Here is a 16539-nt window from a genome sequence, read left to right on the forward strand (position 1 = left end):
AAGAAGAGAGGAAGGTGAAATAGCAAAAGAAGATACTCAAGAAGAAGATGGAAGATGGTGGTTTCTGGAAGAAGCTGCTTGGAAAAGGCATAGGAAGTGGGAGCACAAGCACTCAAGAGAGACACAATGAGGACAAGCAAGGATGGGAGCATGGGCATCCACATGAATGAAAGGTGGTGGAGTTCTTTCTAGTCCATCATTTTCTATGCTTTAAATAAGGAAGATCTTGTATGAAATAGAACCTGCTTCCATGTTATGTTTAAACTTTTTAAATTCTGTCTTTTAAGTTTTCTTTCTGAATAGGTCCATGATTTCTGGTTTAAATGTCACTGCATCTTTCCCTTATTTACTTGTAAGATTGTCCATTTTAAATCAAATGAAGAAGAGAATGTTTATGTTTTTTTAAAAGACCAGAGTAGAGTTCATAATGTGGAAGTGCATTCATGAATATTTGGGGTAGTCATAAGTTAGCTAAGTTAGTTCAACCACAAGGCTAGGAGGACAACTATCTATCCTGAATACTTGACTTTGGATATACCCATGAGACTAAGTTAATAACAAGATCCTAATAAGAGAAAAGGGAAAGAACAACGGAAGTGAAAAACAAAAGAAAAAGAGTAAGCAATAAGGCTAGGCACCAATGGTTTGGACCTTGAGACAAGTGTCTGTGGTACTCCTGTGTGAGGGATCTACTTGGATGAATAAGCTCTCAGGGGTGCTTTATCACTTGGTAACTTGGGTTAACTAACCCGGGATTATCAGCTGAAAATCCACTATCAAGAGTAACCGTCACTACAGAGCATTTAGTAACCCAAAGAGGTGCTTGACACCAAGGTCTCAAGAAAAGAAAATAAATAAACTATATGCCTGTGGTGTGTATGTATGGGGGAGAGACTTGAGGGAGTAAGTCCTTAGGGGTGCTTCAACACCTAGCACCTTGAACCAACTGGTTCGGGAGTGTTGGCTGAAAGCTTATCTTAAAGAGTTTCCCCCTTATAGAGCACTTAGCCTAAATAACACAAATAACCCTTGAAATAACAATAAAAGGATCAATGAATAAAAGTCTCATGGGATATAAACAAAGTAAGTGTTTAGGGACATGATAAAAGTCTGAAAGCTAGTAATGGAATGAACCTAAGTTACTATGTATGAAACTACCATAAAATCAGTAACATGACTTCCTCAAGAATGACTCATTTCTCTGGATATTCCATTCATCATTCTCTTGTTCCAGTACTTGCTTAGGGACAAGCAAGCTTTAAGTTTGGTGTTGTGATGCCAGGGCATCTTGGCCAGTTTCACTGACCTTTTCTTTACTGTTTTTAGGGTAGTTTGATGCATTTCTTTAGGAAATAAGCTAGTTTTGGGTAGATATTCACCTACACCTTGATTCAAGCATACATTGTCCATTTTACATTATTTCATGAGGATTTTGCATGAATTTAGTGACAAATTGTATGCTGCATTACCCATTACTTGGACTAGAACATTTATGCACTCTGTTGCTTGATTTCAGGACCAAAGGAAGCAAGGAAAGGGAGGTAACTTGCAAGGTTAATGAGAAAAGTGATTGCCAATAACACTCTCAAAGCCATCATTGCCCACGTTAAGAGTCACGTTAACTAAGTTAACGTGCACTCTAACGTGGAGAAGGGAAGTTGAGCCAACGTTAGTGACACTTAACATTGTCACTAACGTTGGCAAACATTCATAAGTGGCCACGTTAGAGCCCACGTTAACCTAGTTAACGTGGCCTCTAACGTTAAAGGGGGAAGAGAAGCCAACGTTAGTGACATTCAACATTGTCACTAACGTTGGCCTAAGGATGCAACACACAACGTTAACTTCCACGTTAACTTGGTTAACGTGGGAGCTAACGTAAGAAGTGAGAGTTGTCGACAACGTTAGTGACACTCAACATCGTCACTAACGTTGGAAGCAACCACACAACCCCCAAGGAGCCACGTTAACTTCCACGTTAACTTAGTTAACGTGGAAGCTAATGATGAGGAATGAATGATGAGCCAACGTTAGTGACACTCAACATTGTCACTAACGTTGGGATGGCTAAGAATGGCCACGTCAGAAGCCACGTTAACCTAGTTAACGTGGAATCTAACGTGAGATCTAGGGGCACATTGGAACGTTAGTGACAATGTTGAGTGTCACTAACGTTCTCGAAGTTTGGCAAGGCCACGTTAGAAGCCACGTTAACCTAGTTAACGTGGGCTTTAACGTGAAGCAAAAAGCAGCACACTGGAACGCTAGTGACAATGTTGAGTGTCACTAACGTTCTCGAAGGTTGGCAAGGCCACGTTAGAAGCCACGTTAACCTAGTTAACGTGGGCTCTAACGTGAGGCAAAGGGGTACATTGGAACGTTAGTGAAAATGTTAAGTGTCACTCAACATTGTCACTGCTTCAAACTCAAGATCCAAAGGCCCAAGAATTGAAGAGCAAAATAGAAGCTGAGAAGAGTAGTATATATAGGAGTAGCTTTGAATTGTTAAAGGAGTTCTGGAGGCTGGAAAAAGAGAACTACTCTCTGTATTTTACCTTCTCTGCATTTTCTAGTTTTATGATGTATTCTCCATCTTTGTTTTCATTTTCAAGAGCTATGAACAACTAAACCCCTTTCATTGGGTTAGGGAGCTCTGTTGTAATTTGATGGATCAATACTAATTTTCATTATTCTTCTTCTATCTTTTCTCTTGATTTTACTTGAAAGCTTTCGATCTTCATCCCATTGAGTAGTTATCTTGGAAAAGAAGCTATTCAAACTTGGATCTCTTTTGAACCTTGAAAGAGGAAAGAAGAGATCAAGCTAGAAATGCTTTCTCATGTTGGACCAAATTGGGTTTGGATGGGTATGTGACTATAACCCTCTCAATACTTGATTTGGGAAATGCATGTGGTATAATCAGTGACCATACTTCATCTCTTCTCATGAGCAATTGACCAAGGAATTGGCTATTGATCAAGACTTGAGAGATTGAATTGCAAGAAATTGTAATTCAATCAATTAAGATTGCCAAGGAGATCAATGAGTGCATTGATTGAGGAAGAGATGAAAATGAGCTTGATCCGGAGAATTGCAACATCTCCTAAGCCCAATGAACTCCCCATCTCTGATCTTACCCATTCTCTTTAATTTCTGCCATTTACTTTTATGAGCGAATCCCCCATTCCCATTTACAAATTCTGCAATTTATTTTAAGTCATTTACTTCCAGTCCTTTAATTCTAGCATTTACTTTTCTGTTATTTACATTCCCGCCATGTTATTTTCTGCAACTCTCAACCCAAATTCTGGATTCGCTCAACTAGAACATTCTTCTAATTAAAGTTGCTTGATCAATCAATCCCTGTGGGATTCGACCTCGCTCTATTGTGAGTTTTTACTTGACGACAAATTCGGTACACTTGCCGAAGGGAGATTTGTTGAGAGACAAGTTTCCACCCGCATCAGTTGCCATGCAACATTGAAGAAAGGAGACTCTTGAAGACCGAACCAATAACCCTCATAAAGTGATGATCCTTGTCCTTTCTCCATGCACAACCCCAACCGTCCATCAAGCAACCATTCCATCAATCCACACCCTCCACTCACTCATAATCTTCCTATATAAATGAGTCCTAGTGCATACTTACCCCTCACATTCAAATTCCCACTCTCCACACTTCACACTTTCGACATCCAAAACCCCTTCATCACACCTCGTCTTAACCAACCAAATTCCGCATCTATCCTTACCTTCCAATCCCCTCAAACAGCAACTCAAATTCATGGCATCATCAAGTTCCAAGAGGCAAAAGAGGAAGGAACCAATGGAGAACATTCCTTTCGATGAGAAGAGATTCAAAACTGCCTTCCATGAACAAGAATTTGAAAGGATCAAGATCAAGAAGATACTGCCTGAGTTAACATTCCAAATCAATGAAGACGAGTGCCCACAGATTCGGGAGAAAATTGAACAAAGAGGGTGGCAAAGGCTCACTTATCCAGAGGGGAAGATCAATGCAAACCTCATCAAAGAGTTCTACGTAATTGTGGTTAGAGAAGACAAAACCAGGGCCCCAACCTTCAAAAGCTATGTAAGAGGAAAGGAGGTAGACTTCATCCCAAATGCTATAACAAGAACTCTTCACTTGAAATCACCACATTTTGATGAGCCCAGTTATCATGCAAGGATAAGTAAGAGCCCTGACAATGATGAGCTCACAGAAATCGTGACTGACATCTGTGTCATAGCAGCTGATTGGGAGAGGTATGCAGATGGAAGACCCCGGTTCATCAAGAGGGGAGACCTTAGCCCGGAAGCCAAAGGGTAGTTTGAACTCGTAAGGAGGTCCATCCTCCCAGCTGCAAATAATTCAGAGGTCAATATTAATCGAGCGACTATGGTACATTGCCTAGTACAGGGTGGAGAAATCAATGTGCATGAACTCATAGCTAAGGGGATTCAAGAGTCAGCTGAGAAGGCTGATTCGGGTGCCAGTCTTTGGTACCCTAGCACTATTCTCAGACTATGTACAAAGGCTAAGGTGGTCTTCGAGGATAGTAATCCAGACTGGGTGAACCCTGGGAGGCTAGTTACAATCCAGCGTCTTGTCTATACTACACCTGCTCAGTAACAAAGAAGGCCACAAATAGGGAAGCTAAAAGCGAAAGAAGGAGCCCACCAAGAGGATCCTCATCAAGAAGAATATCAACAAGAAGAGCATCATGACCCAGCCAACTTGAATATGAATCACCTTCTAAGGGCCACTGAAGATCTAGGGATGAGAAATATGGAAGGACAAGAGCAAATACTAAACCTTCAGTCCAACTGGATGAGCCAACAAGAAGAGTGGCAGAAACAACAAATGGAGCAGCAACAAGAACAATACTCCCAGCTCACTCAAGCCATCCACCAAGTTACTAAGAGGCAAGAACGTCAAGATAAGCATTTGCAGGAACTCAATCAGTGGCAAATAGCTCAGATGAAAGCATTCAATGAGTTCACTGTACTTAATGAAGGACGGCAACTACATAGGGAGGAGTTCAACGTAAACACTCAAACCAAGTTGAACTACATGTCTAGTAATATGCATCATCTCCACTATGCCATCCCTACATATGATGAGGTCCAAAAAGATTTTGTAGAACAAGAAGAGAGGAAGGTGAAACGGCAGAAGGAAACACTCAAGAAGAAGATGGAAGATGGTGGTTTCTGCAAGAAGCTGATTGGAAAAAGCAAAAGGAGTGGGAGTACGAGCAATCAAGAGGGACACAAGGAGGACAAGCAAGGAGGAGAGCATGGGCAACCACATGAGTAAAAGGTGGTGGAGTTCCTTCTTTGGTCCATCTTTCTCTATGCTTTAAATAAGGAAGATCTTGTATGAAATAGAACATGCTTCCATAGTAGTTTGAACCTTTTTAAATTCTGTCTTTTAAGTTTTTTTTGAATAGGTCTATGTTTGCTAGTCTTTATGTTACTGCATCATCTTCTTACTAACTTGTATGCTTGTCCCTTTGAATCAAATGAAAAAAAATAAAGAATGAGTGTTTCAAAAGACCAGAAAGGAGTTCATACTATGGAGTAAGTTCATGAGTTTTTGGTGAGATCATAAGTTAGCTAAGTTGGTTCAACCACAAGGTGGGAAGACAACTATCTGTCATGAATACTATGCTTTGAATACACCCCATGAGACTAGCTAAATAAGAAGATCCTAATAAGAAAAAGGGAAAGAACAAATAAAGGTTGAAAAATAAAAGAAAAAAGAGTAAGCAATAAGGCTAGGCACCAATGGTTTTAATCTTGAAGCATGTGTCTGTGGTGCTCCTGTGTGAGGGATCTACTTGAATGAATAAGCTCTTAGGGGTGCCTTATCACTTGGTAACTTGGGTTAACTAACTCGGGATTATCAGCTGAAAGTCCACTATCAAGAGTAACCTTCACTACAGAGCATTTAGTAACCCAAAGACGTGCTGGACACCAAGGTCTCAAGAAAAGAAAATAAATAAACTATATGCCTGTGGTGTGTATGTATGGGGGAAAGAGACTTGAGGGAGTAAGTCCATAGGGGAGTCTTAACACCTAGCACCTTGAACCAACTGGTTCGGGAGTGTTGGCTGAAAGCTTATATTAAAGAGTCGCCCCCTTACAGAGCACTTAGCCTAAGAACACAAGTAAGCCCTAAAATAACAATAAAAGGATCAATGAATAAAAGTCTCATGGGATGCAATCACAGTGAGTATTCTAGGACATGATAAAGGTCTGAAAGCCAGTAAAGGAATGAATCTAAGTTGCTATGCATGAAACCACCATAAAACCAGGGACATGACCTCCACAAGAATGACTTATTTCTCTTGGCATTCCATTCATCATTCTCTTGTTCCAGTACTTGGTTAGGGACAAGTAAGCTTTAAGTTTGGTGTTGTGATGCCAGGGAATTTTGGCCAGTTTCATTGACCTTTTCTTTACTGTTTTTAGGGTAGTTTCATGCATTTCCTTAGAAAATAAGGTAGTTTTGGGTAGATATTCACTTACATCTTGATTCAAGCATACATTGTGCACTTTACATGATTTCATGAGGATTTTGCATGAATTTAATGACAAATTGGATGTTGTATTTCCCATGACTTGTACTAGAACTTTGATGCACTCTATTGCTTGATTTCAGGACAAAGGAAGCAAGGAAGAACCACGTTAGCAGCCACGTTAATCTAATTAACGTAACTCCTAAAGTGGAATGGGAGTAACTTGCAAAGTTAATGAGAAAAGTAATCGCCAATAACGCTCTCGAAGCCATCATTGCCTACGTTAAGAGTCACGTTAACTAAGTTAACGTGAACTCTAACGTGGAGGAAAGGAAATGGAGCCAACGTTAGTGACACTTACCTTTGTCACTAACGTTGGACCAAGCTCATAAGTGGCCATGTTAAGAGCCACGTTAACTTAGTTAACGTGACCTCTAACGTTAAAAAGTAAAGGGGAAGCCAACGTTAGTGACATTCAACTTTGTCAGTAACGTTGGCCAAGTCACAATAAGCCACGTTAAATTCCATGTTAACCTAGTTAACGTGGAAGCTAACGTGAAAAAAGTAGGTGATCGACAACGTTAGTGACACCAAACATTGTCACTAACGTTGGGATTAACCCACACAAGCCCCAATAAGCCACGTTAACTCCAACGTTAACCTAGTTAACGTGGAAGCTAACGTGAAGAAGGAAGGTGATCGCCAACGTTAGTAACACCTAACATTGTCACTAATGTTGGAAGGAGCCCACAAAAGCCACAATGAGCCACGTTAACTCCCACGTTAACTTAGTTAACGTGGAAGCTAACGTGAGGAGGAGAGATGATGAGCCAACGTTAGTGACATTCACCTTTGTCACTAACGTTGGAGATGGCTAGCACAGCCACGTTAAAGGCCACGTTAACCTAGTTAACGTGGACTCTAACGTGGGAGCTAGGGGCACATTGGAACGTTAGTGACAAAGGTAAGTGTCACTAACGTTCTCGAAGGTTGGCAAGCCTACATTAAGGAGCCACGTTAACTAAGTTAACGTGGACTCTAACGTAGGGAAGGAAGAGGCTTCTCAACGTTATTGGGAAAGGTAAGTCCCAATAACGTGTGCGAAGGACAAGGAGGCAACGTTAGTGGCAACGTTTGTGCCACTAACGTTGAGGTTAACGTGGCTCTTACTTGGGTGAGGAATGTTAGTGAAAAAGGTGATTGTCACTAACGTTCTCGAACCCATATTTTCACTGAACGTTAACACCACTAACGTCCTGAGCTAAAGTCTCTGCCCACTTCACACTTTCTCTCTGCAAGTAAAGCCAAGCCCAATGAAGAAGATAACTGCTTCAAACTCAAGATCCAAAGGCCCATACCCAAGAGTTGAAGAGCCAACTAGAAGATCAGAAGAGTAGTATATATAGGAGTAGCTTTGAATTAAAAAGGGAGTTGGAAAATATAGGGAGCCTCTTGGCATAGAACTACTCTCTGTATTTTACTTTCTCTACACTTCTAGTTTCATCATGTATTCTCCATCATTGTTTTCATTTTCCAGAGCTATGAACAACTAAACCCCTTTCATTGGGTTAGGGAGCTCTGTTGTAATTTGATGGATCAATACTAGTTTTCATTATTCTTCTTCTATCTTTTCTCTTGATTTTACTTGAAAGCTTTCGATCTTCATCCAATTGGGTAGTTATCTCGGAAAACAAGCTATTCAAACTTGGATCTCTTCTGAACTTTGAAAGAGGAATGAAGAGATCATGCTAGAAATGCTTTCTCATGCTGGACCAAATTGGGTTTGGATGGATATGTGACTATAATCCTCTCAACACTTGATTTGGGAAATGCATGTGGTATAGTCAGTGACCATACTTCATCTCTTCTCATGAGCAATTGACCAAGGAATTGGCTATTGATCAAGATTTGAGAGATTGAATTACAAGAAATTATAATTCGATCACTTAATATTGCCAAGGAGATCAATGAGTGCATTGATTGAGGAAGAGATGAAAATGAAATTGATCCGGCGAATGCAACACCTCCTGAGCCCAATGAACTCCCCATTTCTGATCTTACCCGTTCTCTTTAATTTCTGTCGTTTACTTTTATGAGCAATTACCCCATTCCCATTTAAGATTCTGCAATTTACTTTCCGTCATCTACATTCAGCTCTTTATTTCTAGCATTTACTTTTCTGTTATTTACTTTCCCGCCATTTAATTTTCTACAATTCTCAACCCAAATTCTGATTCGCTCAACTAGAACATTCCTCTAATTAAAGTTGCTTGATCAATCAATCCCTGTGGGATTCGACCTCACTCTATTGTGAGTTTTTACTTGACGACAAATTCGGTACACTTGCCGAAGGAAATTTGTTATGAGACAAGTTTTTCGTGCATCAGTAGTTATCTTGGAAAAGAAGCTATTCAAACTTGGATCTCTTCTGAACCTTGAAAGAGGAATGAAGAGATCATGCTAGAAATGCTTTCTCATGCTTGACTAAATTGGGTTTGGATGGATTTGTGACTATAATCCTCTCAACACTTGATTTGGGAAATGCATGTGGTATAATCAGTGACCATACTTCATCTCTTCTCATGAGCAATTGACCAAGGAATTGCCTATTGATCAAGATTTGAGAGATTGAATTACAAGGAATTGTAATTCGATCACTTAAGATTGCCAAAGAGATCAATGAGTGCATTGATTGAGGAAGAGATAAAAATAAAATTGATCCAGAGAATGCAACACCTCCTGAGCCCAATGAACTCCCCATTTCTGATCTTACCCATTCTCTTTAATTTCTGTCCTTTACTTTTATGAGCAATTACCCCATTCTCATTTAAGATTCTACAATTTACTTTCCGTCATCTACATTCAGCTCTTTATTTCTAGCATTTACTTTTCTGTTATTTACTTTCCCGCCATTTAATTTTCTACAATTCTCAACCAAAATTTTGATTCACTCAACTAGAACATTCCTCTAATTAAAGTTGCTTGATCAATCAATCCCTGTGGGATTTGACCTCACTCTATTGAGAGTTTTTACTTGACGACAAATTTGGTACACTTGCCGAAGGAAATTTGTTATGAGACAAGTTTTTCGTGTATCAAGTTTATGGCACCGTTGCCGGGGATTGATTGTGCATCAACAATGATTAAATTGGAAGAGTAACTAGATTGAGCATTTTTGTTTTGTTTGATTTAATTTTCCGTTAGAGTAATTTACTTTCAGTTTTAGTTAATTTCTTCCCTTCCCCCTACTTTTTCGTTTTTAGTTATTTACCATTCATTTCACTAACCCACTAACTGTTTGATATATTGCATCACTCGCACTAACAGTCATTCTGATAGAAATACTTTCTGTATCTATTTTCCTTGCTTGTACTTGTTGGTTGTATGACAGGGAAAAGAAGCAGGGCTTCAACTTCCTTTGATTCTGAACCTGAGAGGACCTTCTTTAGATTAAGGAGGGAAGCAAGAGGAAAAAGAGTGGTTGGTGTCGAGGAAGAGGAGGAATACTTTGAACCAAACATGGAAGACAACATGGAAAACCATCATGAAGAAGAGGCTCACAACCATGGCGGAGGAGGTCAAGCAAATCATGCTGGGGAGGATAGAAGAGTTTTAGGCTCTTACATCAATCCAAACCCAGGAAACTGTGGAAGTAGCATTCAAAAGCCAACCATCTATGCCAACAATTTTGAACTAAAACCACAGCTCATCACCCTTGTTCAGAACAACTGTTCGTTCGGAGGAAGTGTCCAAGAAGACCCCAATCAACATCTAACCACCTTCCTGAGAATATGTGACACAGTGAAGTCTAATGGTGTTCATTCTGACGCCTATAGACTGCTCTTATTTCCATTCTCACTCAAGGATAAGGCAACCAAATGGCTGGAGTCTTTCCCGAAGGAGAGCTTGACAACCTGGGATGATGTGGTGAACAAATTCTTAGCAAGATTTTACCCTCCTCAACGAATCAATAGGATAAGAGCTGAGGTCCAAACTTTCAGGCAACAAGATGGTGAGACTCTTTATGAAGCATGGGAGAGGTTTAAGGACCTAACAAGGAGGTGCCCACCAGATATATTCAACGAATGGGTGCAGCTGCACATTTTCTATGAAGGCCTGTCATATGAATCAAAGAAGGCAGTAGACCATTCATCCGGAGGATCTTTGTACAAGAAGAAGACCATTGAGGAAGCCATAGATGTCATTGAAACAGTATCAGAGAATGATTATTTCTATGCTTCTGAAAGAGGCAACACTAGGGGAGTAATGGAGCTAAACAATGTAGATGCTCTGCTGGCCCAAAACAAGCTCATTACCTAGCAGCTGGCTGACCTCACCAAGAGGATGGAGAGGAACCAAGTAGCAGCAATCACTATTTCATCAACAACCCAAGAAGGAGTGAATGAAGAAGCAGAGGGTAGTCAGGAGCAAGCCAACTACATTGGGAATTCACCTAGGCAAAACCATGATCCATACTCTAAGACCTATAACCCTGGATGGAGGAATCACCCAAACTTTGGGTGGAGAAATCAACAAGACCAAGGCCTAGATTAAAGATGTTCAAATCCCAACAACAATGCAGCCCACCAACATTTCACATCTAGACCATATCAACACCCCCATAAAAACACCTCTCCACATTCATATCAAAACCAAAATAACTTACCTCATCCTTCTACCTCTAATCCCAATCTACCATCATTTGATGACAGACTCTCAAGGATTGAGAATCTACTTGAAGGCATAGGCAAAGAGATTCAAGACAACAAGGCATTCAAGGAGGAAGTGCGAGCAAATTTTAAGAACCAAGGAGATACAATCAAGAGATTGGAATCTCAAGTGGGGTATCTATCTGAGCAGATTCCCAAACCCACAGATGGATTCCCAAGTGACACAGAGAAGAATACAAGAGGTGAAACAAAGAAAGTAAGATGGGAAGATTGTAAGATGGTCACTATAAGTGATAAGGAGACTGAGGACAAGCCAAACAAGTCGGCAGAACAACCTAGAGACACCTCAGCAGAGAAGGAGGAAAAAGATTACCAAGAACCAGAAATCTCAAAATAGGAGCTGCTGAGACTCTATGCACCTTTTCCCCAACTGCTCAATGGTGCTGTGGAGAAGAGAATATACTCAAGGTTTCTAGATTTGTTTGCATCTCTGCATGTCAACATACCATTCATCAAGACTATTCAACAAATGTCTGCATACATCAAGTATATGAAGGAGCTGCTTCCCAAGAAAAGCTCACTCAAGGGAGGCCAAACTATAGTGATGAACAAGGAGTGCATTGCCCTCATTCAACCACAGTTGCCTACAAAATGAAAAGATCCAGGGTGTTTTCATGTCCCCTGTGCCATAGCAGAAACAATGTTTGATAAAAAACTCTGCGATTTGGGAGCAAGCATCAACTTAATGCCCTTATCCCTGGTGAAGAGGCTAAAGATCAATGAGATAATGCCCACAGATGTAGTCATCAGGCTGGCAGACAAAACTCAAAAACAAGCAATAGGAGTGGTGGAAAATGTGTTGGTAAAGGTTGGGAAATACTTTCTTCCCACAGACTTTGTCATTCTGGACATGGAAGAGAGTCACACTCACCCAATCATATTGGGAAGACCATTCCTAGCTACAGCCAGAGCATTCATAGATGTGGAGCGAGGGGAGCTAATAATGAGGATCCATGATGAACGAATCAGCTTTAATGTCTTCAAACTCTCACAAGAATCAGACCAAGAGAACAAAGAACCAAGCAAAGATCATAATGAGATGCTGACAGAGGAAGCAAGCACAGAAGCACAACCAGCCCATCTGGGAAAGCCCTTGGTTGATGAACAAGGAAATAAGCAGTTGTCACAGCTCAAGGAAAAGCTGGAGGAACCTAAACCACCAGAGACATGTGAAGACAACAACAAAATTCCCTTAGAAGAAGAAGTCACAAAGAGCAAGGAAACATCAAAAGGGACAAAGAAGAAGGTACCAAGGGGGTGGAGGAACAAGAAGATCCCTACAGAGGACTTCTCTCCAGGGGATAAAGTGATCTCAGCTTACTTTTCAGATATCCCCCCTAATCTCCCCACTGTACCATCTCAGTTACCTAAGGTCTTCACTATCAACAGAGTTGTCTCCTTGGAACATGTAGAGATCATTGATACAACCAATGGATATAAGTCCACAGCAAGAGGGGAGGACTTTAAGCATTACCAACCACCCTGATGAGGGAGAAACGTCAAGCTAGTGACGCTAAAGAAGCGCTTCATGGGAGGCAACCCATGTTTTATATGCTTTTAGAAAATAGTGAATAAGTCAATATTCATGAATTCTAACCCAGACTTGACAAACACTTGGTGAAATCCTTAATAGGCAGTATATAGTGAAGAACAAGTTTGGTGTTCAAAGCAGGCCAAGAAAGCATGAATGCAACTGAGAGCATTGATGCCAAGGCATCTTAGGCTAGTTTCACTAGCATTTTTTTGATAGTTTTAGATGTTTTATGCATTTTCTTGAGCTTAAAGTAACCAAGAATGGTTAAAAGAAGAACAAAGCAATGAACCATCCAAACAGTATGATTTTGATGCAAATTCCATGAGTTTTTAGTTATATTACTTGAATGCTATGAATGGAAGATTTCTCATGAAATTTTGCAAGACTTTGATGCAATTGTTTGGATGATTTCAGGGAAGAAGAGGCTAGGCAAGGAAGCAACAAAGTCAATAAAGGAAGCTTGAATATCACATGTGGAGTTTAAGTTCCAGTTTAAGCCTAAACTGGAGCTTAAACGCCAGAATCATGAAGGCTAAGAAATGCTGAAACTGAAGTTTAACCTCTAGTTTAACCTTAAACTGGAGGTTAAACGCCAGAATGAAAGTCTCACCAAAGAAGCATTCCACGTTTAACCTCCAGTTTAACCTTAAACTGGAGGTTAAACGCCAGAATGAGAATGCCAATCAGGAAGCATTTCCACGTTTAACCTCCAGTTTAACCTTAAACTGGAGGTTAAACACCAGAAATGGGAAGTGCACCAGGGAGCCAGTTCCACGTTTAAGCTCCAGTTTGACCTTAAACTGGAGCTTAAACGTGTTCGACCAAGTTTTCTCCTCCAGGGTTGCTTTCTCCATTTCCACGTTTAAGCTCCAGTTTAACCTTAAACTGGAGCTTAAACGTGTTCGACACCTCCAGGGCTACCTTTCTCAGCTTCCACGTTTAAGCTCCAGTTTAACCTTAAACTGGAGCTTAAACGTGTTCGACCTCCAGGATGCCTTCTTCCATTTCCACGTTTAAGCTCCAGTTTAACCTTAAACTGGAGCTTAAACGTGTTCGACCTCCAGGGCTGCCTTTTCTATCTCCACGTTTAAGCTTCAGTTTAACCTTAAACTGAAGCTTAAACGTGTTCGACTAAGTTACCCTCCAGGGCTGCCTTCTTCCATTTCCACGTTTAAGCTTCAGTTTAACCTTAAACTGAAGCTTAAACGTGCTTCCACAAAAGGCATCACTGGAAGTGTCTGGCGTTTAAGCTACAGTTTAAGCTTAAACTGCAACTTAAACGCCACTCTTGGAAAAGGTTTCTGGGCCAACAATATTGCGGTTTAAGTTAGTATTTGAGCACAAACATTAACTTAAACTTACTCTGGTATGAAACCCAATTGAATATCATGGTTTATGGGATTGGGCCTGAAGGATTGATGAGTCTGAAAGTTCAATTTATTGAGTCATGTGTCATTATTTGATTATCACTAAGTTGGCTCAATGAATGTTACAGATTTTGGATCAACAGCCTCATCAAGATTATGGATCATAAACCCAAGGCAAAAGGAAAGCAGGGAGAGGCCTCAAAGCCCAAGAAACACAACAGAAGCTCAATATAGAAAGTGTATAAATAGGATAGAATTTAAGTTAGGAAGGACTTTTACTTTTTCATTTGGCTAGTTTTCATATCTTTGTAATTGAATTCAGAGCTATGACTCACTAAACCCCTTTCATTGGGTTAGGGAGCTCTATTGTAATTCAATGAATCAATAATAGTTTATCTTCTTCTTCAATCTTTTCTCTTGAATTTTGTTAGAAAGCTTCTCGATCTAATTCCATTGGGTAGTTGTCTTGGGAAAGAAACTACCCATAATTGGAATCCTTCGGAACCTTGGGAAAGGAATGGAGGATTCATGCTAGAGAAGCTTTCTCGCAGTGAATTGGATTGGGGTTTGGATGGATATTGTGACATGTAATCCTACCAAATTGTGGTTCATGAAACTGTGTGGTATAATCAGTGATCGAGCATCATCTCTTCTTATGAACATTTAAACCAAGGGATTGGGAATTTGTTCGTTTTTAGAGAGAATTGGTGAGCCAAGGGATTGGGATCCAATCATATAAGATTGCCAAGCAAAATTCAATGAACGCATTGGTTGAGGAAGAGATAAACATGTTTTGATTCGGAGATCTCAATATCTCCTATAACCCAATGAATTCCCCATTTCTGATTTCCACTTTCTCTTTACATTCTGCAACTCAATTCATGCAATCACCCCCATTCCCTTTTAATTTCAGCAATTTAGCTTCTGCTCTTTAATTCATGCAATTTAAGATTCCGCCATTTAAATTTCTTGTCATTTACGTTTCCCGCCAATTTTACATTCCGCAATTCTCATCTAAATCTTGATTCCGCTCAACTAGAACACACTTCTAATCCGAATTGCTCACTCAACCAATCCTTGTGGGATTCGACCTCACTCTATTATGAGTTTTACTTGACGATAACCGGTGCACTTGCCGGAAGGAATTTTGCCGATCGTGCAATTTCCTAAATCGTAGCATAACAAGTTTATGCGCATCAAGTTTATGGCGCCGTTGCCGGGGATTGGTTTTCGATTGACAATTCTCAAATTGGAAGTTAACTAGATTGAGCATTTTTTTTTGTTTTGATTAATTCAGTACAAGTTACTTGTTGAATTTTAATTTCTGCACTCTGTTACATGCTTTCTTTCTTTATGCCTTTAAATTCAAGCAACTAACTCACTGACTCACTAACTGTTTGAATTAATTCCTCAACTGCTCTAACCATACTCTTCCATTAACCAAGAGTATTTCACTTGTTTGTTGCCTGTGCTGTGTTCTTGTATGACAGGTAGGAGAGGAGAGACATCAACTCCTCCATATACCGAACCAGAGAGGACCCTTCATAGACTGAGAAGGGAAGCAAGAGGGAAGAGAGTACTGGGAGAAGAGGAATCTGAAGGAGAATCTGAGGACAATTTTGAGGAAGCTTTAGATCTCAACATGGATAGAGAAGTTCACAACCATGAGAGAGCTGATGGAAACAATGCCATTCCTGAGAGGAGGGTTCTTAGTTCATACATAAACCCAACCTCTGGGAATTGTGGTAGCAGCATCCAGAAACCACCCATTCAGGCCAACAATTTTGAGCTCAAACCACAGCTAATATCACTTGTGGAGAATCATTGTTCATTTAGTGGAAATGCTAATGAAGACCCAAACCAACATCTCACAAAATTCCTGAGAATTTGTGACACTGTGAAGTCCAATGGAGTCCAGGAAGATGCATATAAACTGCTTTTGTTCCCATTTTCACTTAGGGACAAGGCAGCTAAGTGGCTGGAATCATTCCCAAGGGGGAGCCTAACAACCTGGGATGAGGTGGAAAGCAAGTTTCTGGCACGTTTCTACCCCCCACAAAAGGTCAATAGGCTTCGATCTGAGGTTCAGACGTTTAGACAACAAGATGGTGAAACTCTCTACGAGGCATGGGAGAGATTCAAGGATTTGACAAGGAAATGCCCACCAGACATGTTCCATGACTGGGTGCAATTGCATATTTTCTATGATGGACTGACTTATGAATCAAGGAAGGCTGTAGACCATTCATCAGGAGGTTCATTGAACAGGAAAAAAACTGTGGAAGAAGCCATTGAAGTGATTGAGACAGTGGCTGAGAACGAGTACTACTATGCATCAGAGAGACACAACACTAAGGGAGTCATGGAGCTGAACCATGTTGATACAA

General features: G+C 40.4%; 2 non-coding genes across 2 annotated transcripts; both read right to left on the reverse strand.

Moving 5' to 3' along the window:
• Positions 1-10493: 10493 nt before the first annotated feature.
• On the reverse strand, positions 10494-10600 carry LOC112780245 (small nucleolar RNA R71). The gene has a single exon (XR_003191096.1). It is a non-coding gene; the product is annotated as a small nucleolar RNA R71 (small nucleolar RNA).
• Positions 10601-16220: 5620 nt separating this feature from the next.
• Positions 16221-16324, reverse strand: LOC112781970 (small nucleolar RNA R71). Its single transcript, XR_003192716.1, has one exon. It is a non-coding gene; the product is annotated as a small nucleolar RNA R71 (small nucleolar RNA).
• Positions 16325-16539: the final 215 nt, after the last annotated feature.

The sequence above is a fragment of the Arachis hypogaea genome, chromosome 19 (genome assembly GCF_003086295.3).
Source record: "Arachis hypogaea cultivar Tifrunner chromosome 19, arahy.Tifrunner.gnm2.J5K5, whole genome shotgun sequence".
Taxonomy (NCBI): domain Eukaryota; kingdom Viridiplantae; phylum Streptophyta; class Magnoliopsida; order Fabales; family Fabaceae; genus Arachis; species Arachis hypogaea.